Genomic DNA, 15711 nt, shown 5'->3' with positions numbered 1-15711 from the left:
TGACCCCACTGCAGCTGTCTCCTGGAGAGAAGGAACTGCATTTCCTAAGAATGGGCCACTTGCCAAGCTGTACATGCCTGTAATTCTTCATGCAGCCTTGGGAGGTTCCAGGAAGAGTAGCAGAGTGGGACTCAGGTCAAGCAGCCAGTGGCAGGGCTTGAACTTCAGGGCTCAACCACAGCATTTTCCCAAGTATGGTCAGCTTGGGTGGGGAATCTTTTAGATGATCCCAAGGATGAATGTTTTTTTATTATAATAGCTATTTATTTCCATATAGATTAGGAAATATAAGTAGCAAGTCAAACTCTTTTATGAGACTGTCCAGGTGTCTCCAGCACTCAATCATTATTTTTCCCGAGTTCAGGCTTTTGCCTTGTGTGTGGATAGAGTGAGTTTTTCTACTTCCTGGGTAACTGAACGGTTGAAAGTAAGTGAAGTCGCTTCAGTCGTGTCCGACTCTTTGTGACCCCATGGACGGTAACCTACCAGGCTCCTCCGTCCATGGGATTTTCCAGGCAAGAATACTGGAGTGGGCTGCCATTTCCTTCTGCAGGTGATCTTCCCAACCCAGGGATCGAACCCGGGTCTCCTGCATTGTAGACAGACACTTTACCCTCTGAGCCACTAGGGAAGCCCAACTGAAAGGTTGGCGTATAGAAAGTCCTGCCCTCTTTGGCTGCCCTTAGGCTCTAACAGGAGACTTGGTGTGTGGGTCTTTCGGCTGTAGGATCTGTCCCTCAGAGGCGTTTAGGATTCAGTCATTTCACACCTCTGGGTCAGTCCCGCTGAGAGGTAGTGGGAGATACACTTCCCTCTCAAGGAGGGACTTTCCAGTGGCAGAGGGGATGCCTCGAAGGAGGCCCGCTGCACCCCGTATTCCCAGGTCATGGCTCTGGTCAGCACACACTAATTCTACAAATACGGGCAGCGGGGTGCATACAGTCCCAAACTGACGCCCCAACTACTGGCGGTGGTACGGACTGGAGGTGCTAGAAGCACCAGCCCTGTGGAAATGGGAGCTCATGTGGGCTCCTTCTCCTGTGCTGAAATATCCCCTCCAAGAAAAAGGATTACTACCAGGAACAGACCCGTTCCCTCGGAAGCGCTGATCGTGGGACTCTGCCCAGCCACGGATGGGAGAGGGAGGCTGGCCGCCGCTCACCCCTGGCAGCTCAGGCTGCGGGTCAGGAATGAAGGATCTCCCAGCAAGCTGTGCTTGCACACTGCTGAGCAATGTCTCCCGCCTACGGACTTATGGTCACTCCTGAGAGGGTCCGGCTGCGTCCGAGGGGCCCTGCCTGAGGACTACAATCTGGGATGTCTCACTCGCCACCCACCACGACTGTGTAATCGGCCTTCAGCGATTCCTTAAGTCCTGCAGCCTGGGAAGCCACTTGCCGGGCATATCCACGGATGGCTTTGAGGTGCTTACGCGCGGCGGGAAGCGCTGGGGAGTAGGTCCGCGCCTCCCACCTGGTCCCAGTCCCCGACCCCAGGGGGAGACGCGTCTCCAGGCCCGCTCGAAGCTTTGAGCCTCTCCTTCCAGGCCAGACCTGTCGCAAACACCCTCCGCAGAGCACCGTGTGTAGTGTTTCTACCCAGCTCGACGCGAGTCAGGCCCGGATACGCGCATCTGGAAAGCCGCGGAGATTTCCCTTGGGCTCGGGTGGGGATGGCGTGGGCTAACTTGTTAAGATGACAGCCACGGTGCTAGGCGTCTTCCAGGGGCTATGCACGTTCACCACCTTCACCACCGAGAGCCTCTGTCTTTTAAATACATTGCAGCAATTAAAAAGCGGAGGGAGGAGGAGTTCTGGGGAGCCCGTTTGGAGAGAGTGGAAAGAGTTTTGAGCTCCAGGTCTCCCCGATCACTAAACATTGGTGTAACTTGTGTTTGGTCTCAGTTTTCGCATCTGTAAACTGGGAAGAAGACCTACGTCTAGGTGTGACTGTAGAGAAACGGAAGGTGTTGGTGCACAGGCGGCCGGTGCTCCCAGGGTCCTGTTTCCCCCAGGATTGGACCGCGGTGGGGGGACCGCCTCCCTGGCGGTCCGTGAGACCGTGAGACACAGAGACCCGGGCCTGCGCCCCAGGCCGGCAGGCTAGCGAGCATTCGGAGGCGCGTAAGGGCGGGGCCCACGAGGGCCAGGGGAACGCCCTTTCGATCTGGGCCAACCAGCGCTCGTCTCTGAACCGCCAATGAGGAAGCTCCTTACAACCCAGGCCGGATCGGGAGCGAGGCTGAGGCGAGTGCGGCGCTGACAGAGACGCGCGCGCGCGACCCAGCTCGGACCCCGGACCGTCGCCGCCATCACCGCCGCCTGTCCAGTTGCTCCTCAGCCGCTTCTCCTCGCCATGGAGGCGAGGCCGCCACCGCCGCCGCGGGGTTCCAAGCCGCGGGCCGGGCGGTGGCCCTGAGGGCGTGTGGCGGGCCGAGACGCCGTCGCGGCACCGAGGCGGAGCCGCAGTCCTCGACCCCAGCGGTCCCGCCCAACGCTGGACTCGGTGAGTGTTCACGGCCGCCGCCACCCCGACGGGTTCCGGAGATGGGGCGGCGGTTCCCGGGCGCGGGTGGGAGGGGTGCCCAAATCCCTCTTTTCCGGGCAGGATCCATCCGGCTTCTCCAGGGATTCCACATCCTTGCGCTGTCCGTGGGGCTGGGGCGGGGGAGGGGGAGAGTCCCCGGAAACGCGCCCGCCCAGGGGCCGACCCCTCTCCACAGCCCTGGAACTTCGCGTGCATCCTCCTGGGGCCGGGTCGCTGCCATAGTTCATTCTGAAAGAAGAAATTTGGACAGTGAGATCAGAATTTGCTCAGGTCCATTTAATGGGAAGAAAGAGGAGAACTCCTGGCATGAGAAAATTTGCTCTTGCAGTGACCAACTTTTCTTTCCCCAGCCCCTCTCTTTTCTGTCCACTCCCTGCAGTTCAGGCTGCTAAAGAAGGAAGACGGGCTCAGAGCTGCCGAGAATTCAAAATGAGCCAACTGGGAATGCATGCCCCCTCCTTTTTACTTTCGTGAATAACACAAAGAATATCGTTTCTTGAGAAATTAGTTCCTAATTGTATTTCCTGAAGATAAAAAATAATAATGGCAGTGCTGAGCCCAGTGTTGAGCTTTCTTTCTTTCTTTTTTTTTTTTTTTGAGGTCAGTGAATGATGTTTGTAAGACAGGAAAAGAAGAATATTCAAAACCTCTCTAGGAGGGTGAATGCCTTTAGAAGCCCTTGCTCAGGGATCCCTGCTCTAGAACCAGTCGCATCTCCAGAAAGATCTCTTGCCACCTGCTTGCTGTTAGGCAGCTCCAGAAGGAGAAGGTGGTAGGCAAGGAGAGGACTGGTGGTGAAAGATGGATGAACATTGTGTCCTCCTGTTTGTGACCCCATGGACTCTAGCCTGCCAGACTCCTTTGTCCGTGGAATTCTCCAGGCAGTAATATTGAAGTGGGAGCCATTCCCTTCTCCAGGGGATCTTCCCAACCCAGGGAGGGAACCCAGGTCTCTTGCTTTGCAGGCAGATTTTTTACTGTCTGAGCCACTAGGGAAGCCCCTTGCTTGGCCATTCCTTTACAAAACACAGATCTGATGCTATCACTTGTTTACTTAAAACTCCCTTGCTTTTCTTTTGCCATAGGATGAATGAAGCCCAAAATGCCTTAACAAGTCATACAAGACCCTTGACAGCCTTGCTTCAATTTACTCTTATTTTTAGATTAATCCTTCAATCCTCCTTCCCTTCATCCCCTTCTCTGGTCATTCAGAATTGCTTGCCTGCCTTTTTTCACATTTGGATACTTTTGCTTGCTCTTTCTTCCTCACCTTTACCTGCTGAGCTCCACCTCTTTCTTTAAAGCTGTTTTCAGTTGAGAGGCTTGATGAGGGTAGGAGCTGTGTCTTGTTCAGCTCCCATGTTGAAAGCTTCTTCCTCCCAATTGTCTTATAGGTCCTGTCCCATCTCTTCCCCTGATGTTTACTTCCAGGTACCCACTTCCTGAGAGAATCTTTCTTGAGTGTTTCCTGCTAGGCATGCAGCCAGGCAGATAGAATGTTGAAGCCAGGGCTTTTAGTACCTTGATTCCCCATCTACCCATGTCTGTCCTATCCAGCCCCATAAATAATTAGCAGGTAGGAACTGACAGGTCTCATATCCCACTGACCTTCAGTGTGCTCCACTGTCTTTGAAAGGCCAAAAGCCCTATGTTCTCTTTTTCACCTCTGCCTATCTGAAGTGCCCTGGCTAACATATACTCTGAGGCAGAGTGCAATCTAGGAGGCTGTTCACTGGGTACTTTTTAGATGCTGATTTACCATCTAAGTGAAATCTAGAACCAGAAAAGCCACTTCTCTGACTGTGCTACATTCATGGCATTCTATTTGCCAGACAAAGTGCTTAGGATACAGAATAAAAGTGAGGAAGTCACATTTTTACCTTTGAGGAGCTCACAGCTTAAAGCAGGACAGGTGGATACAAATACTTGTCACAGATATTGTGAGGGTGTGATAATACCTTTTATTTGCCTTGTGTTAGGCTAGGTAATAAATGCTTTCCATGAATTATCTTACTTACTCCTTTCTACCCTTGAATAGTGGCTAATTCCTACTAGACAAGGGTGGAAACTGAGCCCATACAGTATGCTGATGAGAATAATCAGGATCTGAATCTTGGCAGTCTAGTTCCAGAGTATCTACCTAGCTGTATAGACAGCATTCCTTCTCTGGGTGGCCTGAGAAAACTTGACTGGGAGGAGGCCTTGGGTCATGAAGGATGGATAGGAGTTTATGTATGGTGGACAGGATACCGGAAAGAGGGAACAGCACAGGCAGGCTTGGAGGTGGAAGGAATCCATTGCCCTTGGGGAACAACGAGAGGTTAAATGTATTTGGACTGGGTAGAGACAAGGGTGGGAGATGAGATTAGGTCAGCTTGAAGGGCTGTGAGTGCTGTGTTTAAGTTTGGGTGTGCATGCTCAGCCGTGTCCAAGTCTTTGCAACCTCATGGACTGTAGCCCACGAGGCTTCTCGGTTTATGGAATTTTCCAGGCAAGAATATTGGAGTGGGATATCATTTCGTACTTCAAGGGCTCTTCCTGACCCAGGGATTGAACCCATATCTGCTGCATCTCCTGCATTGGTAGGCAGGTTCTTTACCACTGAGCCACCTGGGAAGCCCCAGAATTTGGGCAGTAGAGACTTTAAAGGAGGATTTTAGAGGCGGTCAGGGACTTGGGCAGACCAGGCTTTGGAAAAGTCACTCGGGGGCAATGTGGGGCCGGGTGCTCATGCCCTTCCAATTTAAGAGGCAATGGCCAGGACGCACAGAGGCAGAATCATGGCCTCTTAAACCCAGAGTGAGGTCCAAAGAGAATACTGCAGAGTTTTGAGAAAAAGATAATACTTAGGAGAAAAATTACAGCCGTTTGAAAGTATGTAGTAGAGAAATATCTTATTTCTACCTGACCTCCCCAGAGATGGTTGAAGTTTAGAGTGCGTGCTAAGTTGCTTCAGTCATGCCTGACTCTGCGACCCTGTGGACTAGCCCGCCAGACTCCTCTGTCCATGGGATTCTCCAGGCAAAAATACTGGAGTGGGTTGCTATGTCCCTCCTCCGGGGGATCTTCCGATCAAACCTGCATTTCCTCCCTTGCAGGTAGATTCTTAACCTCTGAGCCACCAGGGAAGCCCATTGTGCTTATTTATTCTCTCAAGATGTGAATAGAACTCAAATGAATCTTTATCAGGGTGTATATCAGGATAACCTGGGATGCTTCTCCACATGCTTTCCTTCACCTGACCTTCTCCCCCTGTTTGATTTTATTCCGTTTCTTTCAATTTGCAGAGGGAGACATTGAGTCTTAGAAGGATAGAGTACTTGTGCAAGATGGTGGGTGGTGGTGGTTTTTTTAAGCAGCCCTGTTATTTGTATTCGCCCAGCATATTTCATTGGAAGTTCTGAGTTGATTTGTAAACATTGTTGCATTGTTTTTCCCCACCTTCATGTGGAAAAAATGAGGTCCAGTGAAACTTAAGTTTTAAGCAAGAATTTGGCCAAATGTAGAGCCTTGTCTTTTTACTTCTTAACAAATGTCAAATCTGAAGAAATTTTTTTAGTGACTGAGTACAACAAAAGTAGCAATACTGTAACACTAACAATATAATTGAGCAACAAACCCATAAATAACAACATTAAAATTTATTTTAATATATTCTCTATAGAAAAGAAAATCCATTAAATATGAAATTGTATGTACTTTAAATTCACGTCTATTTGTGTCATTGTATAGACATGCTGTGCATGCATGCTAAATCGCTTCAGTCGTGTCCAACTCTGTGCAACCCTATGGACAGCAGCCCACCAGACTCCTCCATCCACAGGATTCTCTAGGCAGGAATACTGGAATGGGTTGCCATTTCCTTTGATTTTTTTTTTTTAATAGTTATTACCTTTTATCTGTACTTGGTAGGTAAAGTACATGCAGAATATGATTTTTGTATTTTTTTGTAATTTATTGATTTTTATTTTTGACTATTCTAGGTCTTCATTGCTGAGTGTGGTCCTTCTCTAGTTGCAGAGAGTGGGGGCTGCTCTCTAGTTACAGTGTGCAAGCTTCTCGTAGTGGTTTTTTTGTTTGTTTGTTTGTTTTTTACTTCTTGTTGCAGAGCATGGCTGTAGGACACGAGAGCTCAGTAGTTGCAATGGATTCTTAACCACTGGACCACAAGGGAAGCCCTGATTTTTGTGTTTTTGAATAACATCAAACATTTTATTTTTACTCATTTCATTTATTATTTTAAATCACAAAATAACAGTCTATGCATTGATAACTGTAGTTTGTACAATCGTTTTTTATTTTCCTTTTTTCTCTCCTTTTTACTATTATAAATGGTACTTTTGAGCACCCCTGAAACACTTCTTTTGGATTATTTTCTTGGATTCTTTCCCTAAAATGGGATCACTGTATCAGGATATGATTTCATTGCCGGATTGGTGTGTAGAAAGGTTGAACTAGTTTACAACACCATTAACAATTTATTTGGCTCTATATCCTGACAATATAACCAGTACTATTAAATATAACCTAAAAATCAATTTTGTTAATTTTTAAAAAATGTAATAGTACTTTGAATTAGGTTAAATGTACGTGTCTTCAGGAAAACTTTAGAAAACTAAATGAGCTACTAAATGAGCTTTAGTAGCTCATTAAGGAAGCTATGACACACCTAGACAGTATATTAAAGAGCAGAGACATCACTTTACTGACAAAGGTCTGTATAGTCAAAGCTGTGGTTTTTCCAGTAGTCATATGGTTGTGAGAGTTGGACCATAAAGAAGGCTGAGCACTGAAGAATTGATGCTTTTGAATTGTGGTGTTAGAGAAGATTCCTGAGAGTCCCTTGGACAGCAGGGAGATCCAACCAGTCGATCCTAAAGGAAATCAGTCCTGAATATTCATTGGAAGGACTGATGCTGAAGCTGAGGTGGCAATCCTTTGGCCACCTGATGCGAAGAGCTGACTCACTGGAGAAGATCCTGATGCTGGGAAAGATTGAGGGCAGGAAGAGTAGGGGGTGACAGAGGATGAGATGAATGGGTGGCATTATAGACTGAGTGGACATGAGTTTGAGGAAACTCCAGGAGATAGTGAAGGACAGGGAAGCCTGGTGTGCTGCAGTCCATGGGGTTACAGAATTGGATACAACTGAGTGACTCAACAACAACAACAACATGGATGTGATGTCTGTCCTTATGGACTAATTTAGTAGGCAGACATTAATTACCTTATGGTAATTACAGATACGATCAGAGGGGAAGAATAGGATGTCTTGGGAGTGCCAGAGAAGTTCAACAGGTAAACAACACTTGCAGATTAAACAACACAAAATCCCTGAGCTAGGAAGGGTGTTGATACCTTAGGTACCTAACTTGAGAGTTCACGTGAACCATCTTAGGGGTCTTGTTCAAATACCAAGTCTTGATTCAGCAGGTCTGAAGTGGGACTTGGGCTTCTCTAGTGGCTCAGTGATAAAGAATCTGCCTGCCAGTGCAGGAGACGTGGGTTCGATCCCTGGGTGGGGAAGATCCTCTGGAAAAGGAAATGGCAACCCTCTCCACTATCCTTGTTTGGGAAATCCCATGGACAGAGGAGCCAGGCAGCTATAGTTGATGGCCTTGCAAAGTTGGAAATTCTTAGCAGCTAAACAACAGGGTGGGACTTGGAATTCTGCATTACTAAGAGGCTCCCTGGTGAGGAAGATGCTGTTTTGGGGTGGACCATGCTTGAGTAGCTAGGCCTAATTGAGAGCTTGGTTAGTATCAAAAGCTGAATGACCATGGTGAGTAGTAGGGGGTAATTCTCTATCCTGGCTGCACTTTGAGTTTACCTGGGGAACTTAAACAGTCAGGGATGTTTAATAGCCCACCCCAGGCATTTTTATTACATAATAGTTCTGATTAAGGGACTGAGAGTATATATACATATATATTTTTTTAATTCCCTGGGTGATTCTAATATGCAGCCGGAGTTGAGAACCACTGGGCTAGAGAGAGGCAAGGACCAGAGTTCAAGGCCCTGTATGCCATACAAGTATTTTGGACTTGATCCTTAAGGCAGAGCTAAGCCTTTAAGAGATTTCAAAGAGGAGTAAACTGATCTGATTTGCAGTTGTGAAAAGTTCACTGTGGCTGCAGTCCAGAGCAGTAGTTTTCAGAGTGAGGTAGATAAGATGCTGGGATGCTGAATTTTTAATTATTTTTATCTCAAAATTGATAAAATATTACATTAGAGACTGTCACTGGTATCTCCTTTTGTCTATAGGTCAAACAATGTTAACATGTTAACTGCAGAACCTTAGATGTCCAGAAGAAAGAGAGGGCAGTTCTGCAGTAAGCGAGCAGAGCTGTATGCATACATTAAGTTTATATTATCAAGTTTTATTAAACTGACTTTCACAAAACGAACAAGTGGCTTAAAATGATCCCTGCAAAGAAACCAGTGATTGAAGAAAATAATGCAAGCACAAGGAAACAAACAAAATGGCACAGTTGACCTTTGTCTAGCTCCTATTGTGAAGTCTTAGTGAGCTAATCAGCTTGCATTACATTGGAAAGTATAAAGAACCCTATGGACTTACATCCTCTGTTATTATAGGAATCTTCCTTTAAGATTGTGTAGAACCTGAGATGTAAAATAATAAAATATGAGGCCATGGCTAGTACTAGGCCATTTGAAAACTTAAGCATCTGGAGCATAAAGCTCTGCATTTTTTTTTTCTCCTAATGATTTTTTTTTTTTTTTTAATTTACTTTTTGGCTGTGTTGGTTGGTTGTTGCTGTGCTGGGGTTGGCCGGGCGGGTTTGGGGGCAGGTGGGAGGTAGTTTTCATTGAGGTGCCCTGGCTTCTCATTACAGTGGCTTCTCTTGTTGCAGAGCATGGACTCTAGAGAATAGGCTCAGTAGTTGGAATGCACAGGCTTAGTTGCCCCACAGCATATGAAATCTTTCTGGACCAGGGATCATGTCCCCTACATTGGCAGGCGGATTCTTAACCACTGGACCACCGGGGAAGTCCTCCCCCTGTGATGTTTAAAGTCATTGGCTGGGGAGTTCCCTGGCCGTCCAGTGGTTTGGACTCCCATGCCTTCACTGCCCCGGCCCAGGTTCAATCCTGGTGGGGGATCTAAGATCCCTACAAGGCCTGGCAGTGCAGCCAGAAAGAAAAAGAAATAAAGACATAGGCTATTCAATCAGATGCTGTAAATAATTTTACTAACCTAATTATTAAAGTATCTATATTAGGGTTTTCTGTTCTTAGAAACAACAGAAAGGCATATACCATTGGCAGGTCTTCGTGTCTGCACTGGTGCCCCCCCCACCCCACCAAAACCGCTGGTATTGTATATGGAAAATAATATATCAAGAAACTAAAATGTATCCCTTGTAACTCATGTAAGATGCATAGAAAATGTTGCTGAAGATTTGAACAAGCAATATTAGAACAAATTTTTCAGTGTGGGAGGTTTGCTGCTGCTTCTGCTGCTGCTAAGTCGCTTCAGTCGTGTCCGACCCTGTGCAGCCCCATAGATGGCAGCCCACCACGCTCCGCCGTCCCTGGGATTCTCCAGGCAAGAACACTGGAGTGGGTTACATGGTTTTAAAAGCATAGAAGCTTGTAGCATGTCTTAGTATTTGCTAGATTCTCTTTATTGAAAGAAATCCAAGAAAAATCACTTTTGTGGGCTACTGGAGGAAAGTTATACTGGAGAAGACGTTCTTAAGAATAAATGACTGCCTTCGTAACATTGCTGTATGGAATAATTGTCTAATGTCTTTCTTTCTTAGAGAGAAATGCTGTGGGATAGCATTTTCTTTGTAATTAAGAAAAAGCTTTATTGTGTTATAATTTACATATTATAAACATCACCCTTTTAAAGTGTAAAGTTCAGTGATTTTTAGTATATTTGTGGAGTGGTGCAAATACTCACCATAATCTAATTTCAGAACATTTTCATCACAGCAAGGAGAAGTCCTGCAGCCATTACCTTCACTCCCCATTCCACCCTCCCTCTAGCCCCTGGCAGCCCCTAGTCTTTCTGTCTTTGTGAATTTGCCTCTTCTGTACAGTTTTATAAATGGAATCATAAAATGTGGTCTTTGTTGACTGACTTCTTTTAATTAGCATAATGTTTTGAAGGGGAGTTCATTCGTGTTGTAGCATACATCCTTTTTATAGCTGAATAATACAATCCATTGTATGGATATATAGTTATTCATCAGTTAGTGAATTTTTGGGTTGTTTCCACTTTTTGGCTATTATGATTAATCTGCTGTGAACATACGTGTACAGGTACATGTGTGGACACGTTTTCATTTCTTTTGGATATTGAGTGGAATTGCTGGGTTAAATGGTTCTGTTAAACTTCTGAGGAGGAATTACCAAACTGTTTTCTAAAGCAACTCTGTCATTTTACATTCCCAGCAGCAGTGCACTAGGGTTCCAGTTTTTCCACATCCTCACTCAACATTTATTATGCTGTCTTTGACTATTAGTGGTGTGAAGTAATAGCTCATTGTAGTTTTGATTTGCATTTCCTTGGTGACTCATGATTTCATTGTGATTTTGTTGCAGCCATAAAAACTCATATTTTTACACATGAAGAACCTTGGAAACATAAATTTCTTACCTGATAAACGTATTCAAATATATTTCTAAAAATTTTCCAGATGAGCTACTAATGAAATACAGGACCTTGGCATTGATCATCAGCTGCTATTAAAACCAGTTGGGAACTTTATAATAGAAGGATCAGACAGACAGTCTTCTAATCAGTCTTAACATCTCTAAAATGGGTACAACCAAACTTTATGCTCCTCTGATGTGGTACAATAGGAAAAATATAACACCATTCATGAAATATTCCTTCTCCGCCAAACCTGACTGAAATTAATTACCTAGATCTAACAGTCAGTTTACAGAGTGTAATTAGAAAATTCAGAGTGGGAGGGATCTGATAGGAAAGATTAAGCCGGTTACTTCAAATAAATGGCAAGGGGAAAAGTGGAGAAATATTACAAGTTAGAGAAGATTTGGGACATATTAACTAAATGTAATGTGTAGATCTTGATTAGCTCCTGTTTCATACAGACCAACTAAAAAATATTTATGAGACATTTGGGAGTAATTTTAATACCACTTAATATATTAAATGATTTTTAAACAATTGTTTTATTATCATATAATCATATTTTTTATTATCATAAAGATATAATAGTATTATGTTAAAGATTTCTTTTCCCTAGAGATAAGTACTGAAGTATTTATGGATGAAACCATATGATGTCTGGGATTTGCTCTAAGATAACTCATTGTGTCTGAGGGTTGTAGATTATTTACCATTATTGATAAATAATTGACACTGGATACTTTGTATATAAGGGTTGGTTATAGAGTTTGCTCTTGCTTTTAGTTTTAGTGGGTTTCACATCTGTTCATTTGAAAAAGTAACATTTTTTGACTAGTTTTCAAGAGTAATTTTAAGAGCAGTTTCCTTTTCAAGGAAAGATAGATATTTGCTAGCCAAATTTAAAGGGAAATGTTTGTATAATTGAATGGGTTGGAAAAATAAATATAACAGTTTAGTAAGCACAGCCATAGTACTTCTTCCTTTTGGATCTATATTTCTTTCTGACTGTGATAGCTATTAAAACCAACTGTTGGGACTTCCTTGATGGTCCAGTGGTTAAGACTTCGTCTTCCAATGCAGGAAGTGTGGGTTTGATCCCTGATCTGAGAGCTATGATGCCTCATGACCAAAAAAGCCAGAATATAAAACAGGTAGTATTGTAATAGATTCAATAAAGAGTTTACTGGTCCACATCAAAAAAAAAAGTCAAATATTGGTTTGAAACCAGACTTGCAGATTGCTTTGTCACAAAATATTAAAATGAGATTTTTCAAGCATAATGAGAAATATTTGATCCTATGGATCACACTAAATATTTTTAAAACAAGTTTAGTATCTTAGTAGTAGTAGTAATGGTTGAACCATTATTGCTGTCATTATTACATTTGGAAATGAATGAGTGTTTCTGTAGTATTTGTATATATTAGTACCTTTGTCATATTTATTGGGAAACATTTTGAGGATGTGCACATTGATCGATTGGCCAGTGTGCTGTCAAATATTTGTCCTTACTGTGGATAATGAATTGAACAGAGCATAGACACTCATTTGGTGATTGTTAAAGCAAGTTTGGCTAGGGATGATGGTGTTCTGGATTGCACTGTTTTTCTTTAGTCTTGTTACTGTAATTTTTGTAATTAGCTTTGCAGTTTTTGTAGAGAAATAAGACCAATAACTTTCACTTGCTCTTTAGTGTTAATTCAGCTTAACTGATTAAATTCATTCATACTCCTTTATTAGTGAATTTAATTTTCTTAGATATTTAGAAAACATTTATACTTTTAATCTGTCAAATACCACCAGTCCTTGACAAGTTAGAGTTACCACCTTAAGCAGAATCTCCTTAAGCACTTGAGCAGTACTAAGAAATTAAATTTATTAATGTAGTAAAACAGAATCTTTTAAGATTTCCTGTGCTTTTCAATAGCTGAATCTGAATTTGTTGGTATTGTTCAGTTGCTTATTTGAGTACAGCTCTTTGCAACCCTATGGATGGCAGCACACCAGACTTCCCTGCCCTTCACTGTCTTCCAGAACTTGCTCAGACTCATGTCCATTGGATTGATGATGCCATTCAACCATCTCATCTTCTGTCGCCACCTGCTCCTTCTGCCCTCAGTCTTTCTCAGCATGAGGGTCTTTTCCAAAGAGTCGGCTCTTCTCATTAGGTGGCTGAAGGATTGGTGCCTCAGCTCCAGCATCAGTCCTTCCAATGAATATTCAGGGTTGATTTCCTTTAGGATTGACTGGTTTGATCTCCTTGCTGTCCAAAGGACTCTCTTGGACAACAAGGAGATCAAGTCCTCTCCAGCACCCAAATTACCAGCGTTTAAAAAACATATCCTAAATTTAACTCAGAAGAACTGTAAGTTTGATATACCTCATCTTGTTGCTAACACCTTTTTCTGCTGGAGTTGTAATGCCACTTACCCAATTAAGGAGGACAGCTTTAGCATCTGTAAGAGAGCCTGAGTTACTAGATTGAAAATACAGAACCACAATGCAGTTACCTGTTGGTCAAAGGATCAAGACTGAGAAAACTAAAGGCTTTTTGTTTCCAGGATAGTTCTTAAGAGGTGCCCTTCCCTATATTAGACTTCTGAATTGGTTATCAATAGAGGAATCAATGCTTGAGGTTTGCTTTACAACCCTCTGTGTGTTTTATTTTATATTTTTTCAAATTAACCTCAGTATTTTTTTCTGAATCAGATTGGGCTTGTGTTTCTTTCATTTTTCCTTGTCGGACCTTATAGTTATTTTATTTATTTTTAATTGGAGGGTAGTTGCTTAACAGTGTTGTGTTGGTTTCTGCCAAACAACACCGTGAATCACCCGTAAGTATACACATACCTCCTCTGTCTTGAACCTCCCTCCCACCCCACCCCCCATAAAAGTGAAGTGAAGTTGTTCAGTCGTGTCCGACTCTTTGCGACCCCATGGGCTGTAGCCTACCAGGCTCCTCTGTCCATGGGATTTTCCAGGCAATGTCCTGGAGTGGATTGCCATTTCCTTCTCCAGGGGATCTTCCCAACCCAGGGATCGAACCTTGGTCTCCCACATTGTAGACAGACACTTTACCGTCTGAGCCACCATAGTTATTTTAATTTGGGGAGTTGAAAGTGATTAGAGTTCATATCCTATACCTGATGCCAAAGCTTGAGTTAAGTAGAAAAGAGTAGCTTTATTACTTTGCCAGGCAAAGGAGGCCACAGTGAGCTAATGCCCTCAAAACTGTGTGTCCCCACTTGGGGAGGATAGTGAGAGGTTTTAAAGTAATTTTTCAAAGAGAGCATGATCGGTCCTTGGACATTGTTCTGATGAGTTAGTTGTAAGGTAAGTAGGAGTCAGCATCATCAACCTTCAGGTAGAACCAACGGGTCTGGGGTCATGCTTGTGAGCAGATTACCATCTTTAACTTTTCCCACCTGGAGAGGATTTCGGTGTCTGCAAAGTAGCATAAAGATACTCTTATAAATATCTGTTGATGGGGAAACAGGACCCTGCCCAAAAGCTGCTTTTGCCTGTTTCTCCGTGATCTCACATCCCTCCCCTCCCTAACTAACAACTGCTTGAATCTGCCCACTGGAACTCAGAGAAGGTCATGGAGACTGAATGAAAGCTATTGCCTATAATCAAAGAAATGGGGGAAACAGAAAGGCTTTGTGCCCAGGAACCCTACAGGGCCCTGTGCCATACCATTACTTGCTGTTCTTTGTGAACATGGGCAAAGTACTAAACCTTAACTTTCTGGGACTGTTTCCTAATCTAATATATGGGTTCAACAGTAGAACTCTTTTACTGCATCTTTGTTTTAAGGATTAGATAGTGCACCCCAAGTGCTTAGCAGAGTTCTTCGTGTGTAGTAAACTTTGAGTAAATATTTTACTGAAATAAAGTTTTCAATATTATAATGATCTTGATTTTGTCTTTCCTCCCTAGTAGTTGATGAGGATACAGTATTGCTCTAGCTGTATAATTGATCACAGAGTAACTTTTATCTTGCAAGAGTTTCAGTGCGGGGATAATGTGGCAAGGATGGGAGAGGAAGAGACAAGAGAAGAATTGAGTAAATGGGATAAACTGTAGAACATTTGCTCCCTGAACCATCTTCCCTGGAGTTCTATGGTATGCTTTCTTTGTTTTTCTCTTCCTTTCTTGCCACATGTCAGTTTCCTTAGGCCTCACTTTGACCACTGTTTAACTTACCAAAGAGTACTCTTGTGTTTTAAGTTACATGCCTATGCCTAGGGTTTCAGCTTCCAGTTCTTTGCTAATTAGGAGAAAATTCATCCTTAGCACTGGATGGTGACCATCAACCTCCTCTCATCGTCATTGGACAGTTTCCCAGGAACCTGTAACAAGCTCAGAACTGACCCCATCTTCTTCCCTTTAAATGTGTTATTTTTATATTCTCCATCTTGATGAGTGAAACAACCCAGTAAATCAAACTTGAATGGCGTTGTTCTTATGGTTGATGATATAGTCCCATCTGTTTTAACTTTAATATTTCTCAAAATTGCCTGCTTTCCCCTACC

At 43.6% G+C, this 15711-nt stretch overlaps 1 protein-coding gene across 17 annotated transcripts in view; it reads left to right on the top strand.

Annotated features, from left to right (window-relative positions):
- Positions 1-2214: 2214 nt before the first annotated feature.
- Positions 2215-15711, top strand: part of PTPRA (protein tyrosine phosphatase receptor type A) — a 168549-nt gene continuing 155052 nt past the window's right edge. For 16 of the 17 annotated variants that reach the window (XM_060397643.1, XM_027976873.2, XM_027976872.2 and 13 more), the window contains exon 1: positions 2459-2505. The gene's annotated coding sequence lies outside the window, so the exon portion shown is untranslated. Of the gene's footprint in view, positions 2506-15711 lie in introns of all 17 variants that reach the window. The other variant, XM_042229816.1, reaches the window with a different exon arrangement.

This window comes from Ovis aries, chromosome 13 (genome assembly GCF_016772045.2).
Source record: "Ovis aries strain OAR_USU_Benz2616 breed Rambouillet chromosome 13, ARS-UI_Ramb_v3.0, whole genome shotgun sequence".
Lineage (NCBI taxonomy): Eukaryota > Metazoa > Chordata > Mammalia > Artiodactyla > Bovidae > Ovis > Ovis aries.
This window is presented reverse-complemented; position numbering and strand designations above follow the sequence as displayed.